At 41.9% G+C, this 23,683-nt stretch overlaps 1 protein-coding gene across 1 annotated transcript in view; it reads left to right on the top strand.

The window, feature by feature from the left end:
- The window catches only part of LOC124021430 (ankyrin-3-like), a gene marked incomplete at its 3' end in the record, with an annotated part of 137,611 nt that overhangs the window by 36,103 nt on the left and 77,825 nt on the right, over positions 1 to 23,683 (top strand). The gene's annotated exons all lie outside the window — the stretch shown is intronic.

Genomic DNA, 23,683 nt, shown 5'->3' with positions numbered 1-23,683 from the left:
TGATAGGACAGGCCCATGAACTATTGATAGGACAGGCCCAAATAAAAATATATTTGGATTGACCTTTACCAATAAAATGAGTTATTACATGTATTTAATGTTTGGCTGGTTGGGTGCCTAGCATCTTGAATTAAATTGCACTGTCTCAAAGAGAGGGAGGCATTTCACTGTCTCAAAGAGAGGAGGCATTTCACTGTCTCAAAGAGAGGGAGGCATTTCACTGTCTCAAAGAGAGGGAGGCATTTCACTGTCTCAAAGAGAGGGAGGAATTTCACTGTCTCAAAGAGAGGAGGCATTTCACTGTCTCAAAGAGAGGGAGGCATTTCACTGTCTCAAAGAGAGGGAGGCATTTCACTGTCTCAAAGAGAGGGAGGAATTTCACTGTCTCAAAGAGAGGGAGGCATTTCACTGTCTCAAAGAGAGGGAGGCATTTCACTGTCTCAAAGAGAGGAGGCATTTCACTGTCTCAAAGAGAGGGAGGCATTTCACTGTCTCAAAGAGAGGGAGGCATTTCACTGTCTCAAAGAGAGGGAAGCATTTCAAAATATCAGAATGAATTACTGCTGACTGCATTGATTCAATTAATTAGGCTGGCGGCTGTTTATGCTGCCAGACAGTGGTTACTACCAGCCCAGTCGTGTCCAGTCCAGCAGTGGGTTGAGGGACCAGACCAAGCGGACTGATCAGGCAGCTCTCCATAATAAGTCTTCCCTAAGCTGGACCAGTTGACTTTGTGCTCAACTTCCCGGCATGGCAGACTGGTTCTCTATAGTGGTGGGTGGCTGAGCCGGGACGAGTGGGACTCGCTGACTGACTGGCTGGCTTACTGGCTGACTGGTTGACTAACTGGCAGACTGACTGGTTGACTACAAGGCTGTCTGGCTGGCTGACTGACTGACTGACTGGCTGTGGACTGCATTGTATAGAGAAAAGAGCTGATTAACCATATGACAATAGGACTTGTGCAGAACAGATTCCAGACAGGGAGGCCAGCAGGGCCGGTCCAAACCAGCTGATTTTGCGCTGCTATTTTGGTCCCCCCTACGGATCATGCTGCACAGAGTGACTTGCGCCTACAAATATGGTAAGTGAGGGAGAGATCCCCAGCTCAGCTATGTAGAGGTGCTGTCTGTGGAGACAGCTGGGGAAAGGCTAGTGGTCACAGCACCGGTATTACTGTCAGGGAGCTGTGAGGCTAGGTACTGTCAGGGAGCTGTGAGGCTGGGGAGCTGTGAAGCTAGATACTGTCAGGGAGCTGTGAAGCTAGATACTGTCAGGGAGCTGTGAGGCTAGGTAGTGTCAGGGAGCTGTGAGACTAGGTAGTGTCAGGTAGCTGTGAGACTAGGTAGTGTCAGGTAGCTGTGAGGCTAGGTAATGTCAGGGAGCTGTGAGGCTAGATGCTGTGAGGCTAGGTAGTGTCAGGGAGCTGTGAAGCTAGGTACTGTCAGGGAGCTGTGAGGCTGGGGAGCTGTGAAGCTAGATACTGTCAGGGAGCTGTGAGGCTGGGGAGCTGTGAAGCTAGATGCTGTGAGGCTAGGTAGTGTCAGGGAGCTGTGAAGCTAGGTACTGTCAGGGAGCTGTGAGGCTGGGGAGCTGTGAAGCTAGATACTGTCAGGGAGCTGTGAAGCTAGATACTGCCAGGGAGCTGTGAGTCTAGGTAGTGTCAGGGAGCTGTGAAGCTACATACTGTCAGGGAGCTGTGAAGCTAGATACTGTCAGGGAGCTGTGAGGCTAGGTAGTGCCAGGGAGCTGTGAGTCTAGATACTGTGAGGCTAGGTAGTGTCAGGGAGTTGTGAGTCTAGATGCTGTGAGGCTAGGTAGTGTCAGGGAGCTGTGAGTCTAGATGCTGTGAGGCTAGGTAGTGTCAGGGAGTTGTGAGTCTAGATGCTGTGAGGCTAGGTAGTGTCAGGGAGCTGTGAGACTAGATACTGTGAGGCTAGGTAGTGTCAGGGAGCTGTGAGGCTAGGTAGTGTCAGGGAGTTGTGAGTCTAGATGCTGTGAGGCTAGGTAGTGTCAGGGAGTTGTGAGTCTAGATGCTGTGAGGCTAGGTAGTGTCAGGGAGCTGTGAAGCTAGGTAGTGTCAGGGAGCTGTGAGGCTAGATACTGTCAGGGAGCTGTGAGGCTAGGTAGTGTCAGGGAGCTGTGAGGCTAGATACTGTCAGGGAGCTGTGAAGCTAGATACTGTGAGGCTAGGTAGTGTCAGGGAGTTGTGAGTCTAGATGCTGTGAGGCTAGGTAGTGTCAGGGAGCTGTGAGTCTAGATGCTGTGAGGCTAGGTAGTGTCAGGGAGTTGTGAGTCTAGATGCTGTGAGGCTAGGTAGTGTCAGGGAGTTGTGAGTCTAGATGCTGTGAGGCTAGGTAGTGTCAGGGAGCTGTGAGGCTAGGTAGTGTCAGGGAGCTGTGAGGCTAGATACTGTCAGGGAGCTGTGAGGCTAGGTAGTGTCAGGGAGCTGTGAGGCTAGATACTGTCAGGGAGCTGTGAAGCTAGATACTGTCAGGGAGCTGTGAGGCTAGGTAGTGTCAGGGAGCCGTGAGGCTAGGTAGTGTCAGGGAGCTGTGAGCCTAGATACTGTCAGGGAGCTGTGAGGCTAGGTAGTGTCAGGGAGCTGTGAGGCTAGATACTGTCAGGGAGCTGTGAAGCTAGATACTGTGAGGCTAGGTAGTGTCAGGGAGTTGTGAGTCTAGATGCTGTGAGGCTAGGTAGTGTCAGGGAGCTGTGAGGCTAGATACTGTCAGGGAGCTGTGAGGCTAGGTAGTGTCAGGGAGCTGTGAGGCTAGATACTGTCAGGGAGCTGTGAAGCTAGATACTGTGAGGCTAGGTAGTGTCAGGGAGTTTTGAGTCTAGATGCTGTGAGGCTAGGTAGTGTCAGGGAGCTGTGAGGCTGGGTAGTGTCAGGGAGCTGTGAGGCTGGGGAGCTGTGAAGCTAGGTAGTGTCAGGGAGCTGTGAAGCTAGGTAGTGTCAGGGAGCTGTGAAGCTAGGTAGTGTCAGGGAGCTGTGAGGCTAGGTAGTGTCAGGGAGCTGTGAGGCTTGGTACTGTCAGGGAGCTGTGAGACTAGGTAGTGTCAGGGAGCTGTGAAGCTAGGTAGTGTCAGGGAGCTGTGAAGCTAGATACTGTCAGGGAGCTGTGAAGCTAGGTAGTGTCAGGGAGCTGTGAAGCTAGGTAGTGTCAGGAAGCTGTGAGGCTAGGTAATGTCAGGGAGCTGTGAAGCTAGATACTGTCAGGGAGCTGTGAGGCTAGGCAGTGTCAGGGAGCTGTGAGGCTAGGTAGTGTCAGGTTGAGACCAGTGTTAGCAGGCTAGGTGGTGTCAGGTTGAGACCAGTGTTAGCAGGCTAGGTGGTGTCAGGTTGAGACCAGTGTTAGCAGGCTAGGTAGTATCAGGTTGAGACCAGTGTTAGCAGGCTCTGTAGTGTCAGGTTGAGACCAGTGTTAGCAGGCTGGGTAGTATCAGGTTGAGACCAGTGTTAGCAGGCTAGGTAGTATCAGGTTGAGACCTGTGTTAGCAGGCTGGGTAGTATCAGGTTGAGACCAGTGTTAGCAGGCTAAGTAGTGTCAGGTTGAGACCAGTGTTAGCAGGCTGGGTAGTATCAGGTTGAGACCAGTGTTAGCAGGCTAGGTAGTATCAGGTTAAGACCAGTGTTAGCAGGCTAGATAGTATCAGGTTGAGACCAGTGTTAGCAGGCTAAGTAGTGTCAGGTTGAGACCAGTGTTAGCAGGCTGGGTAGTATCAGGTTGAGACCAGTGTTAGCAGGCTAGGTAGTATCAGGTTGAGACCAGTGTTAGCAGGCTAAGTAGTGTCAGGTTGAGACCAGTGTTAGCAGGCTGGGTAGTATCAGGTTGAGACCAGTGTTAGCAGGCTAGGTAGTATCAGGTTAAGACCAGTGTTAGCAGGCTAGGTAGTGTCAGGTTGAGACCAGTGTTAGCAGGCTAGGTAGTGTCAGGTTGGGACCAGTGTTAGCAGGCTAGGTAGTGTCAGGTTGAGACCAGTGTTAGCAGGCTGGGTAGTATCAGGTTGAGACCAGTGTTAGCAGGCTAGGTAGTGTCAGGTTAAGACCAGTGTTAGCAGGCTAGGTAGTCTCAGGGGTTAAGACCAGTGTTAGCAGGCTAGGTAGTATCAGGTTGAGACCAGTGTTAGCAGGCTAGGTAGTGTCAGGTTAAGACCAGTGTTAGCAGGCTAGGTAGTCTCAGGGTTAAGACCAGTGTTACATTTACATTTAAGTAATTTAGCAGACGCTCTTATCCAGAGCGACTTACAAATTGGTGCATTCACTTGTTAGCAGGCTAGGTAGTATCAGGTTGAGACCAGTGTTAGCAGGCTAGGTAGTATCAGGTTGGGACAAGTGTTAGCAGGCTAGGTAGTCTCAGGGGTTAAGACCAGTGTTAGCAGGCTAGGTAGTGTCAGGTTGAGACCAGTGTTAGCAGGCTAGGTAGTGTCAGGTTAAGACCAGTGTTAGCAGGCTAGGTAGTCTCGGGGGTTAAGACCAGTGTTAGCAGGCTAGGTAGTCTCAAGGGTTAAGACCAGTGTTAGCAGGCTAGGTAGTCTCGGGGGTTAAGACCAGTGTTAGCAGGCTAGGTAGTCTCAGGGGTTAAGACCAGTGTTTGCAGGCTAGGTAGTATCAGGGGTTAAGACCAGTGTTAGCAGGCTACGTAGTATCAGGGATTAAGACCAGTGTTAGCAGGCTACGTAGTATCAGGTTGAGACCAGTGTTAGCAGGCTAGGTAGTGTCAGGTTGAGACCAGTGTTAGCAGGCTAGGTAGTATCAGGTTGAGACCAGTGTTAGCAGGCTAGGTAGTGTCAGGTTGAGACCAGTGTTAGCAGGCTAGGTAGTATCAGGTTGAGACCAGTGTAGCAGGCTAGGTAGTGTCAGGGGTTAAGACCAGTGTTAGCAGGCTAGGTAGTATCAGGTTAAGACCAGTGTTAGCAGGCTACGTAGTCTCAGGTGTTAAGACCAGTGTTAACAGGCTACGTAGTCTCAGGGGTTAAGACCAGTGTTAGCAGGCTAGGTAGTCTCAGGGGTTAAGACCAGTGTTAGCAGGCTAGGTAGTATCAGGTTGAGACCAGTGTTAGCAGGCTAGGTAGTGTCAGGTTGAGACCAGTGTTAGCAGGCTAGGTAGTGTCAGGTTGAGTCCAGTGTTAGCAGGCTAGGTAGTATCAGGTTGAGACCAGTGTTAGCAGGCTAGGTAGTATCAGGTTGAGACCAGTGTTAGCAGGCTAGGTAGTCTCAGGTTGAGACCAGTGTTAGCAGGCTGGGTAGTATCAGGTTGAGACCAGTGTTAGCAGGCTAGGTAGTATCAGGTTGAGACCAGTGTTAGCAGGCTAGGTAGTGTCAGGTTGAGACCAGTGTTAGCAGGCTAGGTAGTATCAGGTTGAGACCAGTGTTAGCAGGCTAGGTAGTATCAGGTTGAGACCAGTGTTAGCAGGCTAGGTAGTATCAGGTTGAGACCAGTGTTAGCAGGCTAGGTAGTGTCAGGTTGAGACCAGTGTTAGCAGGCTAGGTAGTATCAGGTTGAGACCAGTGTTAGCAGGCTAGGTAGTGTCAGGTTGAGACCAGTGTTAGCAGGCTAGGTAGTATCAGGTTGAGACCAGTGTTAGCAGGCTAGGTAGTATCAGGTTGAGACCAGTGTTAGCAGGCTAGGTAGTGTCAGGTTGAGTCCAGTGTTAGCAGGCTAGGTAGTATCAGGTTGAGACCAGTGTTAGCAGGCTAGGTAGTATCAGGTTGAGACCAGTGTTAGCAGGCTAGGTAGTATCAGGTTGAGACCAGTGTTAGCAGGCTAGGTAGTATCAGGTTGAGACCAGTGTTAGCAGGCTAGGTAGTATCAGGTTGAGACCAGTGTTAGCAGGCTAGGTAGTATCAGGTTGAGACCAGTGTTAGCAGGCTAGGTAGTATCAGGTTGAGACCAGTGTTAGCAGGCTAGGTAGTATCAGGCCAGTGTTAGGTAGTAGTCAGGTTGAGACCAGTGTTAGCAGGCTAGGTAGTATCAGGTTGAGACCAGTGTTAGCAGGCTAGGTAGTATCAGGTTGAGACCAGTGTTAGCAGGCTAGGTAGTATCAGGTTGAGACCAGTGTTAGCAGGCTAGGTAGTATCAGGTTGAGACCAGTGTTAGCAGGCTAGGTAGTGTCAGGTTGAGACCAGTGTTAGCAGGCTAGGTAGTATCAGGTTGAGACCAGTGTTAGCAGGCTAGGTAGTATCAGGTTGAGACCAGTGTTAGCAGGCTAGGTAGTATCAGGTTGAGACCAGTGTTAGCAGGCTAGGTAGTTCCATTGCTGTAGTGTCCTGGTCTCCGGAACTCGTCATGTTTCTTCCAGCCAGGTATTTTTAGCGCTGATATAATGTCTCTCTGCTTGGGCCAATCCCTGCGCTGCTAATTGACGACTCCGGTGTCACTCTCAAACAGGGAAAATGGCAGTGGAGGAGGGAGCAGAGTTGCTAGAAGCAGTAAGTGTTGACATTAAATTACTTTGTACTGTTTCACTCTCTGCATCACTACTCATTAGTTCTGACTGTAGGAATGTGTAGTGACATTGGCTGGTGTTGTGTTGTGACTTAGGGCTGAGAGATGGACCAGTGTCAGGGTAATAGATGTTAAAGTGTTTACGGGACGGGACAGAGGACAAGCATGCTGCAGCACCGTGACGCATTGTGTGGCAGGGGCTTAGATTTCAGCTAAGGACCCCGGAATGACTCAGAGATAAGGGAAAAGACTGTTTTATATTAGTGTGTTACTGTGGGGGACATGACTGTAGTAGATATGAACATTAACAGGGATGTTACTATAGTAGATATGAACATTAACAGGGATGTTACTGTAGTAGAAATGAACAGGGATGTTACTGTAGTAGATATGAACATTAACAGGGATGTTACTGTAGTAGATATGAACAGGGATGTTACTGTAGTAGATATGAACAGGGATGTTACTGTAGTAGATATTAACAGGGATGTTACTGTAGTAGATATGAACAGGGATGTTACTGTAGTAGATATGAACATTAACAGGGATGTTACTGTAGTAGATATGAACAGGGATGTTACTGTAGTAGATATGAACAGGGATGTTACTGTAGTAGATATTAACAGGGATGTTACTGTAGTAGATATGAACAGGGATGTTACTGTAGTAGATATGAACAGGGATGTTACTGTAGTAGATATGAACATTAACAGGGATGTTACTGTAGTAGATATGAACATTAACAGGGATGTTACTGTAGTAGATATTAACAGGGATGTTACTGTAGTAGATATGAACATTAACAGGGATGTTACTGTAGTAGATATGAACAGGGATGTTACTGTAGTAGATATTAACAGGGATGTTACTGTAGTAGATATTAACAGGGATGTTACTGTAGTAGATATGAACATTAACAGGGATGTTACTGTAGTAGATATTAACATTAACAGGGATGTTACTGTAGTAGATATTAACATTAACAGGGATGTTACTGTAGTAGATATTAACAGGGATGTTACTGTAGTAGATATGAACAGGGATGTTACTGTAGTAGATATTAACAGGGATGTTACTGTAGTAGATATTAACAGGGATGTTACTGTAGTAGATATGAACAGGGATGTTACTGTAGTAGATATTAACAGGGATGTTACTGTAGTAGATATTAACATTAACAGGGATGTTACTGTAGTAGATATGAACATTAACAGGGATGTTACTGTAGTAGATATGAACATTAACAGGGATGTTACTGTAGTAGATATTAACAGGGATGTTACTGTAGTAGATATGAACAGGGATGTTACTGTAGTAGATATTAACAGGGATGTTACTGTAGTAGATATTAACAGGGATGTTACTGTAGTAGATATGAACAGGGATGTTACTGTAGTAGATATTAACAGGGATGTTACTGTAGTAGATATGAACATTAACAGGGATGTTACTGTAGTAGATATGAACAGGGATGTTACTGTAGTAGATATGAACATTAACAGGGATGTTACTGTAGTAGATATTAACAGGGATGTTACTGTAGTAGATATTAACAGGGATGTTACTGTAGTAGATATTAACAGGGATGTTACTGTAGTAGATATGAACATTAACAGGGATGTTACTGTAGTAGATATTAACATTAACAGGGATGTTACTGTAGTAGATATTAACATTAACAGGGATGTTACTGTAGTAGATATGAACAGGGATGTTACTGTAGTAGATATGAACATTAACAGGGATGTTACTGTAGTAGATATTAACAGGGATGTTACTGTAGTAGATATTAACAGGGATGTTACTGTAGTAGATATTAACAGGGATGTTACTGTAGTAGATATGAACATTAACAGGGATGTTACTGTAGTAGATATGAACATTAACAGGGATGTTACTGTAGTAGATATTAACAGGGATGTTACTGTAGTAGATATGAACAGGGATGTTACTGTAGTAGATATTAACAGGGATGTTACTGTAGTAGATATTAACAGGGATGTTACTGTAGTAGATATGAACAGGGATGTTACTGTAGTAGATATTAACAGGGATGTTACTGTAGTAGATATTAACAGGGATGTTACTGTAGTAGATATTAACAGGGATGTTACTGTAGTAGATATGAACATTAACAGGGATGTTACTGTAGTAGATATTAACATTAACAGGGATGTTACTGTAGTAGATATTAACAGGGATGTTACTGTAGTAGATATTAACAGGGATGTTACTGTAGTAGATATTAACAGGGATGTTACTGTAGTAGATATGAACAGGGATGTTACTGTAGTAGATATTAACAGGGATGTTACTGTAGTAGATATTAACAGGGATGTTACTGTAGTAGATATTAACAGGGATGTTACTGTAGTAGATATTAACAGGGATGTTACTGTAGTAGATATGAACATTAACAGGGATGTTACTGTAGTAGATATTAACAGGGATGTTACTGTAGTAGATATGAACAGGGATGTTACTGTAGTAGATATTAACAGGGATGTTACTGTAGTAGATATGAACATTAACAGGGATGTTACTGTAGTAGATATGAACAGGGATGTTACTGTAGTAGATATTAACAGGGATGTTACTTTAGTAGATATTAACAGGGATGTTACTGTAGTAGATATGAACATTAACAGGGATGTTACTGTAGTAGATATGAACAGGGATGTTACTGTAGTAGATATTAACAGGGATGTTACTGTAGTAGATATGAACATTAACAGGGATGTTACTGTAGTAGATATTAACAGGGATGTTACTGTTGTAGATATTAACAGGGATGTTACTGTAGTAGATATGAACATTAACAGGGATGTTACTGTAGTAGATATTAACAGGGATGTTACTGTTGTAGATATTAACAGGGATGTTACTGTAGTAGATATGAACATTAACAGGGATGTTACTGTAGTAGATATTAACAGGGATGTTACTGTAGTAGATATTAACAGGGATGTTACTGTAGTAGATATTAACAGGGATGTTACTGTAGTAGATATTAACAGGGATGTTACTGTAGTAGATATTAACATTAACAGGGATGTTACTGTAGTAGATATTAACAGGGATGTTACTGTAGTAGATATTAACAGGGATGTTACTGTAGTAGATATTAACAGGGATGTTACTGTAGTAGATATTAACAGGGATGTTACTGTAGTAGATATTAACAGGGATGTTACTGTAGTAGATATTAACAGGGATGTTACTGTAGTAGATATGAACATTAACAGGGATGTTACTGTAGTAGATATTAACAGGGATGTTACTGTAGTAGATATGAACAGGGATGTTACTGTAGTAGATATTAACAGGGATGTTACTGTAGTAGATATGAACATTAACAGGGATGTTACTGTAGTAGATATGAACAGGGATGTTACTGTAGTAGATATTAACAGGGATGTTACTGTAGTAGATATTAACAGGGATGTTACTGTAGTAGATATTAACAGGGATGTTACTGTAGTAGATATGAACATTAACAGGGATGTTACTGTAGTAGATATGAACATTAACAGGGATGTTACTGTAGTAGATATTAACATTAACAGGGATGTTACTGTAGTAGATATTAACATTAACAGGGATGTTACTGTAGTAGATATTAACAGGGATGTTACTGTAGTAGATATGAACATTAACAGGGATGTTACTGTAGTAGATATTAACAGGGATGTTACTGTAGTAGATATTAACAGGGATGTTACTGTAGTAGATATTAACAGGGATGTTACTGTAGTAGATATGAACATTAACAGGGATGTTACTGTAGTAGATATTAACAGGGATGTTACTGTAGTAGATATGAACAGGGATGTTACTGTAGTAGATATTAACAGGGATGTTACTGTAGTAGATATGAACATTAACAGGGATGTTACTGTAGTAGATATTAACAGGGATGTTACTGTAGTAGATATTAACAGGGATGTTACTGTAGTAGATATGAACATTAACAGGGATGTTACTGTAGTAGATATTAACAGGGATGTTACTGTTGTAGATATTAACAGGGATGTTACTGTAGTAGATATGAACATTAACAGGGATGTTACTGTAGTAGATATTAACAGGGATGTTACTGTAGTAGATATTAACAGGGATGTTACTGTAGTAGATATTAACAGGGATGTTACTGTAGTAGATATTAACAGGGATGTTACTGTAGTAGATATTAACATTAACAGGGATGTTACTGTAGTAGATATTAACAGGGATGTTACTGTAGTAGATATTAACAGGGATGTTACTGTAGTAGATATTAACAGGGATGTTACTGTAGTAGATATTAACAGGGATGTTACTGTAGTAGATATTAACAGGGATGTTACTGTAGTAGATATTAACAGGGATGTTACTGTAGTAGATATGAACATTAACAGGGATGTTACTGTAGTAGATATTAACAGGGATGTTACTGTAGTAGATATGAACAGGGATGTTACTGTAGTAGATATTAACAGGGATGTTACTGTAGTAGATATGAACATTAACAGGGATGTTACTGTAGTAGATATGAACAGGGATGTTACTGTAGTAGATATTAACAGGGATGTTACTTTAGTAGATATTAACAGGGATGTTACTGTAGTAGATATGAACATTAACAGGGATGTTACTGTAGTAGATATGAACAGGGATGTTACTGTAGTAGATATGAACATTAACAGGGATGTTACTGTAGTAGATATGAACATTAACAGGGATGTTACTGTAGTAGATATTAACAGGGATGTTACTGTTGTAGATATTAACAGGGATGTTACTGTAGTAGATATGAACATTAACAGGGATGTTACTGTAGTAGATATGAACATTAACAGGGATGTTACTGTAGTAGATATTAACAGGGATGTTACTGTAGTAGATATTAACAGGGATGTTACTGTAGTAGATATGAACATTAACAGGGATGTTACTGTAGTAGATATTAACAGGGATGTTACTGTAGTAGATATTAACAGGGATGTTACTGTAGTAGATATTAACAGGGATGTTACTGTAGTAGATATTAACAGGGATGTTACTGTAGTAGATATTAACAGGGATGTTACTGTAGTAGATATTAACAGGGATGTTACTGTAGTAGATATTAACAGGGATGTTACTGTAGTAGATATGAACATTAACAGGGATGTTACTGTAGTAGATATTAACATTAACAGGGATGTTACTGTAGTAGATATGAACATTAACAGGGATGTTACTGTAGTAGATATTAACATTAACAGGGATGTTACTGTAGTAGATATTAACATTAACAGGGATGTTACTGTAGTAGATATTAACAGGGATGTTACTGTAGTAGATATGAACATTAACAGGGATGTTACTGTAGTAGATATTAACAGGGATGTTACTGTAGTAGATATTAACAGGGATGTTACTGTAGTAGATATTAACAGGGATGTTACTGTAGTAGATATGAACATTAACAGGGATGTTACTGTAGTAGATATTAACAGGGATGTTACTGTAGTAGATATGAACAGGGATGTTACTGTAGTAGATATGAACAGGGATGTTACTGTAGTAGACATTAACAGGGATGTTACTGTAGTAGATATTAACAGGGATGTTACTGTAGTAGATATGAACAGGGATGTTACTGTAGTAGATATTAACAGGGATGTTACTGTAGTAGATATGAACATTAACAGGGATGTTACTGTAGTAGATATTAACAGGGATGTTACTGTAGTAGTTATGAACATTAACAGGGATGTTACTGTAGTAGATATTAACAGGGATGTTACTGTAGTAGATATTAACAGGGATGTTACTGTAGTAGATATTAACAGGGATGTTACTGTAGTAGATATTAACAGGGATGTTACTGTAGTAGATATGAACATTAACAGGGATGTTACTGTAGTAGATATGAACATTAACAGGGATGTTACTGTAGTAGATATGAACATTAACAGGGATGTTACTGTAGTAGATATTAACAGGGATGTTACTGTAGTAGATATGAACATTAACAGGGATGTTACTGTAGTAGATATTAACATTAACAGGGATGTTACTGTAGTAGATATGAACATTAACAGGGATGTTACTGTAGTAGATATTAACAGGGATGTTACTGTAGTAGATATTAACAGGGATGTTACTGTAGTAGATATTAACAGGGATGTTACTGTAGTAGATATTAACAGGGATGTTACTGTAGTAGATATGAACAGGGATGTTACTGTAGTAGATATTAACATTAACAGGGATGTTACTGTAGTAGATATTAACAGGGATGTTACTGTAGTAGATATGAACAGGGATGTTACTGTAGTAGATATGAACATTAACAGGGATGTTACTGTAGTAGATATTAACAGGGATGTTACTGTAGTAGATATTAACAGGGATGTTACTGTAGTAGATATTAACAGGGATGTTACTGTAGTAGATATTAACAGGGATGTTACTGTAGTAGATATTAACAGGGATGTTACTGTAGTAGATATTAACAGGGATGTTACTGTAGTAGATATTAACAGGGATGTTACTGTAGTAGATATTAACAGGGATGTTACTGTAGTAGATATTAACAGGGATGTTACTGTAGTAGATATTAACAGGGATGTTACTGTAGTAGATATTAACATTAACAGGGATGTTACTGTAGTAGATATTAACAGGGATGTTACTGTAGTAGATATGAACATTAACAGGGATGTTACTGTAGTAGATATTAACAGGGATGTTACTGTAGTAGATATTAACAGGGATGTTACTGTAGTAGATATTAACAGGGATGTTACTGTAGTAGATATGAACATTAACAGGGATGTTACTGTAGTAGATATTAACAGGGATGTTACTGTAGTAGATATTAACAGGGATGTTACTGTAGTAGATATTAACAGGGATGTTACTGTAGTAGATATTAACAGGGATGTTACTGTAGTAGATATTAACAGGGATGTTACTGTAGTAGATATTAACAGGGATGTTACTGTAGTAGATATGAACATTAACAGGGATGTTACTGTAGTAGATATGAACATTAACAGGGATGTTACTGTAGTAGATATTAACAGGGATGTTACTGTAGTAGATATGAACAGGGATGTTACTGTAGTAGATATTAACAGGGATGTTACTGTAGTAGATATTAACAGGGATGTTACTGTAGTAGATATTAACAGGGATGTTACTGTAGTAGATATTAACAGGGATGTTACTGTAGTAGATATTAACATTAACAGGGATTGTAAGTCGCTCTGGATAAGAGCGTCTGCTAAATGACTTAAATGTAAATGTAAATGTTACTGTAGTAGATATTAACAGGGATGTTACTGTAGTAGATATTAACAGGGATGTTACTGTAGTAGATATTAACAGGGATGTTACTGTAGTAGATATTAACAGGGATGTTACTGTAGTAGATATGAACATTAACAGGGATGTTACTGTAGTAGATATTAACATTAACAGGGATGTTACTGTAGTAGATATTAACATTAACAGGGATGTTACTGTAGTAGATATTAACAGGGATGTTACTGTAGTAGATATGAACAGGGATGTTACTGTAGTAGATATGAACATTAACAGGGATGTTACTGTAGTAGATATGAACATTAACAGGGATGTTACTGTAGTAGATATTAACAGGGATGTTACTGTAGTAGATATGAACATTAACAGGGATGTTACTGTAGTAGATATTAACATTAACAGGGATGTTACTGTAGTAGATATGAACATTAACAGGGATGTTACTGTAGTAGATATTAACAGGGATGTTACTGTAGTAGATATGAACAGGGATGTTACTGTAGTAGATATGAACATTAACAGGGATGTTACTGTAGTAGATATGAACATTAACAGGGATGTTACTGTAGTAGATATGAACATTAACAGGGATGTTACTGTAGTAGATATTAACAGGGATGTTACTGTAGTAGATATGAACAGGGATGTTACTGTAGTAGATATGAACATTAACAGGGATGTTACTGTAGTAGATATGAACATTAACAGGGATGTTACTGTAGTAGATATTAACAGGGATGTTACTGTAGTAGATATTAACAGGGATGTTACTGTAGTAGATATTAACAGGGATGTTACTGTAGTAGATATTAACAGGGATGTTACTGTAGTAGATATTAACAGGGATGTTACTGTAGTAGATATGAACATTAACAGGGATGTTACTGTAGTAGATATTAACAGGGATGTTACTGTAGTAGATATTAACAGGGATGTTACTGTAGTAGATATTAACAGGGATGTTACTGTAGTAGATATTAACAGGGATGTTACTGTAGTAGATATTAACATTAACAGGGATGTTACTGTAGTAGATATGAACATTAACAGGGATGTTACTGTAGTAGATATTAACATTAACAGGGATGTTACTGTAGTAGATATGAACATTAACAGGGATGTTACTGTAGTAGATATTAACATTAACAGGGATGTTACTGTAGTAGATATTAACATTAACAGGGATGTTACTGTAGTAGATATGAACATTAACAGGGATGTTACTGTAGTAGATATTAACATTAACAGGGATGTTACTGTAGTAGATATTAACAGGGATGTTACTGTAGTAGATATTAACAGGGATGTTACTGTAGTAGATATTAACAGGGATGTTACTGTAGTAGATATGAACATTAACAGGGATGTTACTGTAGTAGATATGAACATTAACAGGGATGTTACTGTAGTAGATATGAACATTAACAGGGATGTTACTGTAGTAGATATTAACATTAACAGGGATGTTACTGTAGTAGATATGAACAGGGATGTTACTGTAGTAGATATTAACATTAACAGGGATGTTACTGTAGTAGATATTAACATTAACAGGGATGTTACTGTAGTAGATATGAACAGGGATGTTACTGTAGTAGATATTAACATTAACAGGGATGTTACTGTAGTAGATATTAACATTAACAGGGATGTTACTGTAGTAGATATGAACAGGGATGTTACTGTAGTAGATATGAACATTAACAGGGATGTTACTGTAGTAGATATGAACAGGGATGTTACTGTAGTAGATATGAACAGGGATGTTACTGTAGTAGATATGAACAGGGATGTTACTGTAGTAGATATTAACAGGGATGTTACTGTAGTAGATATTAACATTAACAGGGATGTTACTGTAGTAGATATGAACATTAACAGGGATGTTACTGTAGTAGATATTAACAGGGATGTTACTGTAGTAGATATGAACAGGGATGTTACTGTAGTAGATATTAACAGGGATGTTACTGTAGTAGATATTAACAGGGATGTTACTGTAGTAGATATTAACATTAACAGGGATGTTACTGTAGTAGATATTAACATTAACAGGGATGTTACTGTAGTAGATATTAACAGGGATGTTACTGTAGTAGATATTAACATTAACAGGGATGTTACTGTAGTAGATATTAACAGGGATGTTACTGTAGTAGATATGAACATTAACAGGGATGTTACTGTAGTAGATATGAACATTAACAGGGATGTTACTGATTGGAGAGAGTTGTATATCACCAGACTACAGTGGGAGATTGGAGAGGAAGATTTGAGAGAGGTGTATATCACCTGACTACAGTGGGAGATTGGAGAGAGGTGTATATCACCTGACTACAGTGGGAGGGAGATTGGAGAGAGGTGTATATCACCTGACTACAGTGGGAGATTAGAGAGAGATGTATATCACCTGACTACAGTGGGAGATTGGAGAGAGGTGTATATCACCTGACTACAGTGGGAGGGAGATTGGAGAGAGGTGTATATCACCTGACTACAGTGGGAGATTGGAGAGAGATGTATATCACCTGACTACAGTGGGAGATTGGAGAGAGATGTATATCACCTGACTACAGTGGGAGATTAGAGAGAGATGTATATCACCTGACTACAGTGGGAGGTTGGAGAGAGATGTATATCACCTGACTACAGTGGGAGATTGCAGAGAGATGTATATCACCTGACTACAGTGGGAGGTTGGAGAGAGATGTATATCACCTGACTACAGTGGGAGATTGGAGAGAGGTGTATATCACCTGACTACAGTGGGAGGTTGGAGAGAGGTGTATATCACCTGACTACAGTGGGAGGGAGATTGGAGAGAGATGTATATCACCTGACTACAGTGGGAGGGAGATTGGAGAGAGATGTATATCACCTGACTACAGTGGGAGATTGGAGAGAGATGTATATCACCTGACTACAGTGGGAGGTTGGAGAGAGGTGTATATCACCTGACTACAGTGGGAGGGAGATTGGAGAGAGGTGTATATCACCTGACTACAGTGGGAGGGAGATTGGAGAGAGATGTATATCACCTGACTACAGTGGGAGGGAGATTAGAGAGAGATGTATATCACCTGACTACAGTGGGAGGGAGATTGGAGAGAGGTGTATATCACCTGACTACAGTGGGAGATTGGAGAGTGGTGTATATCACCTGACTACAGTGGGAGATTGGAGAGAGATGTATATCACCTGACTACAGTGGGAGATTAGAGAGTGGTGTATATCACCTGACTACAGTGGGAGGGAGATTAGAAAGAGATGTATATCACCTGACTACAGTGGGAGATTGGAGAGAGGTGTATATCACCTGACTACAGTGGGAGATTAGAGAGTGGTGTATATCACCTGACTACAGTGGGAGATTAGAGAGAGATGTATATCACCTGACTACAGTGGGAGATTGGAGAGAGGTGTATATCACCTGACTACAGTGGGAGATTAGAGAGAGGTGTATATCACCTGACTACAGTGGGAGATTGGAGAGAGGTGTATATCACCTGACTACAGTGGGAGATTAGAGAGAGGTGTATATCACCTGACTACAGTGGGAGATTGGAGAGAGGTGGACAGTGAAATAATAGTAATTTAGTTCCTGGTAGTTAGGGTTAGGGTAGATCCTGGTAGTTAAGGTTAGGGTAGTTCCTGGTAGTTAGGGTTAGGGTAGTTCCTGGTAGTTAGGGTTAGGGTAGGTCCTGGTAGTTAGGGTTAGGGTAGATCCTGGTAGTTAGGGTTAGGGTAGATCCTGGTAGTTAAGGTTAGGGTAGTTCCTGGTAGTTAGGGTTAGGGTAGATCCTGGTAGTTAGGGTTAGGGTAGATCCTGGTAGTTAAGGTTAGGGTCGTTCCTGGTAGGTCCTGGTAGTTAAGGTTAGGGTAGACCTGGTAGTTAGCGTTAGGGTAGGTCCTGGTAGTTAGGATTAGGGTAGATCCTGGTAGTTAAGGTTAAGGTAGATCCTGGTAGTTAGGGTTAGGGTCATTCCTGGTAGGTAGGGTTAGGGGCGTTCCTGAAAGTTAGGGTTAGGGTAGTTCCTGGTAGATCCTGGTAGTTAGGGTTTGGGTCGTTCCTGGTAGATCCTGGTAGTTAGGGTTAGGGTTGATCCTGGTAGTTAGGGTTAGGGTCGTTCCTGATAGTTAGGGTTTGGGTCGTTCCTGGTAGATCCTGGTAGTTAGGGTTAGGGTCATTCCTGGTAGATCCTTGTAGTTAGGATTAGGGTCGTTCCTGGTAGATCCTGGTAGTTATGGTTACGGTAGTTCCTGGTAGTTAGGGTTAGGGTAGTTCCTGGTAGATCCTGGTAGTTATGGTTAGGGTAGGTCCTGCTAGTTAGGGTTAGGGTAGATCCTGGTAGTTAGGGTTAGGGTAGATCCTGGTAGTTAGGGTTAGGGTCATTCCTGGTAGTTAGGGTTAGGGTCGTTCCTGATAGTTAGGGTTAGGGTAGTTCCTGGTAGATCCTGATAGTTTGGGTTAGGGTCATTCCTGGTAGTTAGGTTTAGGGTCGTTCCTGATAGTTAGGGTTAGGGTAGTTCCTGGTAGATCCTGATAGTTTGGGTTAGGGTCGTTCCTGGTAGTTGGGGTAAGGGTCGTTCCTGGTAGTTAGGGTTAGGGTCGTTCCTGGTAGTTGGGGTTAGGGTCGTTCCTGGTAGTTAGGGTTAGGGTCGTTCCTGGTAGTTAGGGTTAGGGTATATCCTGGTAGTTAGGGTTGGGGTCGTTCCTGGTAGTTGGGGTCGTTCCTGGTAGTTGGGGTGAGGGTCGTTCCTGGTAGTTGGGGTTAGTGTTATGCAGGTGAATGAGGACCCAAAAGCGACTTGGCGAAAACAGAGTCTTTAATCCAGTAAAGTAAATCTACAATCATAAAGCATAATTCCACTCGTAATGACGAGAACCGACTGGAGACTCGATCATAACTGCAGGTTGCCTCGGGAAGGCACTTGAACGTAGCAGACTCAGACACCTGCTCACCACGCAGCATCTGAGGGAAACACGACACGACAGGGCGATACACAGACACAGCACGGTGAACAATAGACAAGGATCCGACAGGGCAGAAACGGAAAACAAGGGGAGAAATAGGGACTCTAATCAGGGGGAAAGATAGGGAACAGGTGTGGGAAGACTAAATGATTGATTAGGGGAATAGGAACAGCTGGGAGCAGGAACGGAGCGATAGAGAGAAGAGAGAGAGGGAGGAAGAGAGAAAGAGGGGAACGAACCTAAAAAGACCAGCAGGGGGAAAACGAACAGAGGGAAAAGCAAAATGACAAGACAAAATAAGACAAAACATGACAGTTAGGGTCGTTCCTGGTAGTTAGGGTTAGGGTCGTTCCTGGTAGTTTGGGTTAGGGTCATTCCTGGTAGTTAGGGTTAGGGTATATCCTGGTAGTTAGTGTTAGGGTCGTTCCTGGTAGTTGGGGTTAGGGTCGTTCCTGGTAGTTAGGGTTAGGGTCGTTCCTGGTAGTTAGTGTTAGGGTCGTTCCTGGTAGTTGGGGTTAGGGTCGTTCCTGGTAGTTAGTGTTAGGGTCGTTCCTGGTAGTTAGGGTTAGGGTATATCCTGGTAGTTTGGGTTAGGGTCGTTCCTGGTAGTTAGAGTTAGGGTCGTTCCTGGTAGTTCTCACGAACAGAACATCAGCTGACCTTCTCACAGACCCAGTCATAGTAGTTATCTTCCTGTTTTCACAGTTTGATTACCAGGCAGAATGTACGTTTCCTACATAGTGCACTACTTCTGACCAGAATCCTATGGGTTAGTAGTGCACTACTTCTGACCAGAGTCCTATGGGTTAGTAGTGCACTACTTCTGACCAGAGTCCTATGGGTTAGTAGTGCACTACTTCTGACCAGAGTCCTATGGGTTAGTAGTGCACTACTTCTGACCAGAGTCCTATGGGTTAGTAGTGCACTACTTCTGACCAGAGTCCTATGGGTTAGTAGTGCACTACTTCTGACCAGAGTCCTATGGGTTAGTAGTGCACTACTTCTGACCAGAGTCCTATGGGTTAGTAGTGCACTACTTCTGACCAGAGTCCTATGGGTTAATAGTGCACTACCTCTGACCAGAGTCCTATGGGTTAGTAGTGCACTACTTCTGACCAGAGTCCTATGGGTTAGTAGTGCACTACTTCTGACCAGAGTCCTATGGGTTAATAGTGCACTACTTCTGACCAGAGTCCTATGGGTTAGTAGTGCACTATAAAGGGAAAAGGGTGCCATTTGGGGCTTCACTTCCCAGTCTGATGGCTGACGTCTCTGTTGATATGCTGACCATCTACTGTATGGTATGATAACATGCTTTATGTGTTCTGATCTCATTATCCTCTAGCTACCTGCTGAAACGGTAGGGTCCATGCTTTATGTGGTCTGATCTCATTATCCTCTAGCTACCTGCTGAAACGTTAGGGTCCATGCTTTTTAGGTTGAAGCTTTGGTGTTTACAGCAGTTTACCACCTTAGACACATGTTTCCTCCATTGTATCAGTTGTGGAGAAACATCACAGAGAACCCCACACAGAACCCCTGTCATGATGCTGTACTGTACTGGTAACCAGGACAATACTGCCAGACCAGCTGCATGCTTGGCTCTAGTAACTGTAAAGTCCCCTCAGAGAGCCCAACCCCTGTCATGATGCTGTACTGTACTGGTAACCAGGACAACACTGCCAGACCAGCTGCATGCTTGGCTCTAGTAACTGTAAAGTCCCCTCAGAGAGCCCAACCCCTGTCATGATGCTGTACTATACTGGTAACCAGGACAGCACTGCCAGACCAGCTGCATGCTTGGCTCTAGTAACTGTAAAGTCCCCTCAGAGAGCCCAACCCCTGTCATGATGCTGTACTATACTGGTAACCAGGACAACACTGCCAGACCAGCTGCATGCTTGGCTCTAGTAACTGTAAAGTCCCCTCAGAGAGCCCAACCCCTGTCATGATGCTGTACTATACTGGTAACCAGGACAACACTGCCAGACCAGCTGCATGCTTGGCTCTAGTAACTGTAAAGTCCCCTCAGAGAGCCCAACCCCTGTCATGATGCTGTACTATACTGGTAACCAGGACAACACTGCCAGACCAGCTGCATGCTTTGGTCTCGGTATGTAATGAAGACCGTTGTCTAGAACAACCAGAGGCCACTCTGACCAGAGGCATTGCAAACAGTCATAATAGATCACATCACTCAAATGTTATTGGTCACATGCGCCGAATACAACAGGTGTAGACTTTACAGTGAAATGCTTTCTTACAATCCGTTTCCCTACTGTGAAGAGTTTAAAAGTAAGACAAATATTTTCTAAATAAAAAAGGAAATAGTAACACAATAAAAACAATTATGAGGCTATATACAGGAAGTATCAGGTAATAATATGGTTATATACAGGAAGTATCAGGTAATAATATGGTTATATACAGGAAGTATCAGGTAATAATATGGTTATATACAGGAAGTACCAGGTAATAACATGGCTATATACAGGAAGTATCAGGTAATAACATGGCTATATACAGGAAGTATCAGGTAATAACATGGCTATATACAGGAAGTATCAGGTAATAACATGGCTATATACATGAAGTACCAGGTAATAACATGGCTATATACAGGAAGTATCAGGTAATAACATGGCTATATACAGGAAGTATCAGCTAATAACATGGCTATATACAGGAAGTATCAGGTAATAACATGGCTATATACAGGAAGTATCAGGTAATAACATGGTTATATACAGGAAGTATCAGGTAATAACATGGCTATATACAGGAAGTACCAGGTAATAAGATGGCTATATACAGGAAGTATCAGGTAATAACATGGCTATATACAGGAAGTATCAGGTAATAACATGACTATATACAGGAAGTATCAGCTAATAACATGGCTATATACAGGAAGTATCAGGTAATAACATGGCTATATACAGGAAGTATGAGCTAATAACATGGTTATATACATGAAATATCAGGTAATAACATGGCTATATACAGGAAGTATCAGCTAATAACATGGCTATATACAGGAAGTATCAGGTAATAACATGGCTATATACAGGAAGTATCAGCTAATAACATGGTTATATACAGGAAGTATCAGGTAATATCATGGCTATATACAGGTAGTATCAGGTAATAACATGGTTATATACAGGAAGTATCAGCTAATAACATGGTTATATACAGGAAGTACCAGGTAATAACATGGCTATATACAGGAAGTACCAGGTAATAACATGGTTATATACAGGAAGTACCAGGTAATTACATGGTTATATACAGGAGATACCAAGTAATAACATGGCTATATACAGGAAGTATCAGGTAATAACATGGCTATATACAGGAAGTATCAGCTAATAACATGGTTATATACAGGAAGTATCAGCTAATAACATGGTTATATACAGGAAGTACCAGGTAATAACATGGCTATATACAGGGAGTACCAGGTAATAACATGGCTATATACAGGGAGTACCAGGTAATAACATGGTTATATACAGGGAGTACCAGGTAATAACATGGCTATATACAGGTGGTACCAGGTAATAACATGGCTATATACAGGAAGTACCAGGTAATAACATGGTTATATGCAGGAAGTATCAGGTAATAACATGGCTATATACAGGAAGTATCAGCTAATAACATGGCTATATACAGGAAGTATCAGGTAATAACATGGTTATATACAGGAAGTATCAGGTAATAACATGGCTATGGTAGAAGCTGTTCAGCAGTCTAATGGCTTGGGGGTAGAAGCTGTTCAGCAGTCTAATGGCTTGGGGGTAGAAGCTGTTCAGCAGTCTAATGGCTTGGGGGTAGAAGCTGTTCAGCAGTCTGATGGCTTGGGGGTAGAAGCTGTTCAGCAGTCTAATGGCTTGGGGTAGAAGCTGTTCAGCAGTCTGATGGCTTGGGGTAGAAGCTGTTCAGCAGTCTGATGGCTTGGGGTAGAAGCTGTTCAGCATTCTGATGGCTTGGGGTAGAAGCTGTTCAGCAGTCTGATGGCTTGGGGGTAGAAGTTGTTCAGCAGTCTGATGGCTTGGGGGTAGAAGCTGTTCAGCAGTCTAATGGCTTGGGGGTAGAAGCTGTTCAGCAGTCTGATGGCTTGGGGTTAGAAGCTGTTCAGGAGTCTGATGGCTTGGGGTAGAAGCTGTTCAGGAGTCTGATGGCTTGGAGCCTTTTGGTCCCAGACTTGGTGCTCCAGGACCGCTCCACATGGCAGGAGATGTTGAGCTTCATCGACTGTCTGTTTCTTGTTGGAGTATTGCACATAGTCTGTGGTAGATTGTGAAATGGCCCATCTTTTTTCTTGAGAAGTCTTTGGCGGGGAGACAGATGCTGTGGGATTATTTCTCCAGGGAGGCTCTACATATCTCCACATCACACTGTTTGTTCTAGAAAGAACAGGTGTTAAACAGATTGACCTCAGAGACAGCCCTGTGAGGAGGGAGGACCCAAGGAGAATACCATTAGACAAAGACGGGGGGGATTACCCAAGGAGCATACATTCTACAGACAACCTCCTCTAGTGTAACATTCTACAGACAACCTCCTCAAGTTTAACATTCTACAGAGACAGTATTCTCCTCCAGTTTAACATTGTACAGAGACAGTAACCTCCTCTAGTTTAACATTCTACAGACAACCTCTTCAACTTTAACATTATACAGAGACAGTAACCTCCTCTAGTGTAACATTCTACAGAGACAGTAACCTCCTCAACTTTAACATTATACAGAGACAGTAACCTCCTCTAGTTTAACATTCTACAGAGACAGTAACCTCCTCTAGTGTAACATTCTACAGAGACAGTAACCTCCTCAACTTTAACATTATACAGAGACAGTAACCTCCTCTAGTTTAACATTCTACAGAGACAGTAACCTCCTCTAGTTTAACATTCTACAGAGACAGTAACCTCCTCTAGTTTAACATTCTACAG

Source organism: Oncorhynchus gorbuscha, unplaced genomic scaffold, assembly GCF_021184085.1.
Source record: "Oncorhynchus gorbuscha isolate QuinsamMale2020 ecotype Even-year unplaced genomic scaffold, OgorEven_v1.0 Un_scaffold_1110, whole genome shotgun sequence".
Classification (NCBI taxonomy): Eukaryota; Metazoa; Chordata; class Actinopteri; order Salmoniformes; family Salmonidae; genus Oncorhynchus; species Oncorhynchus gorbuscha.
This window is presented reverse-complemented; position numbering and strand designations above follow the sequence as displayed.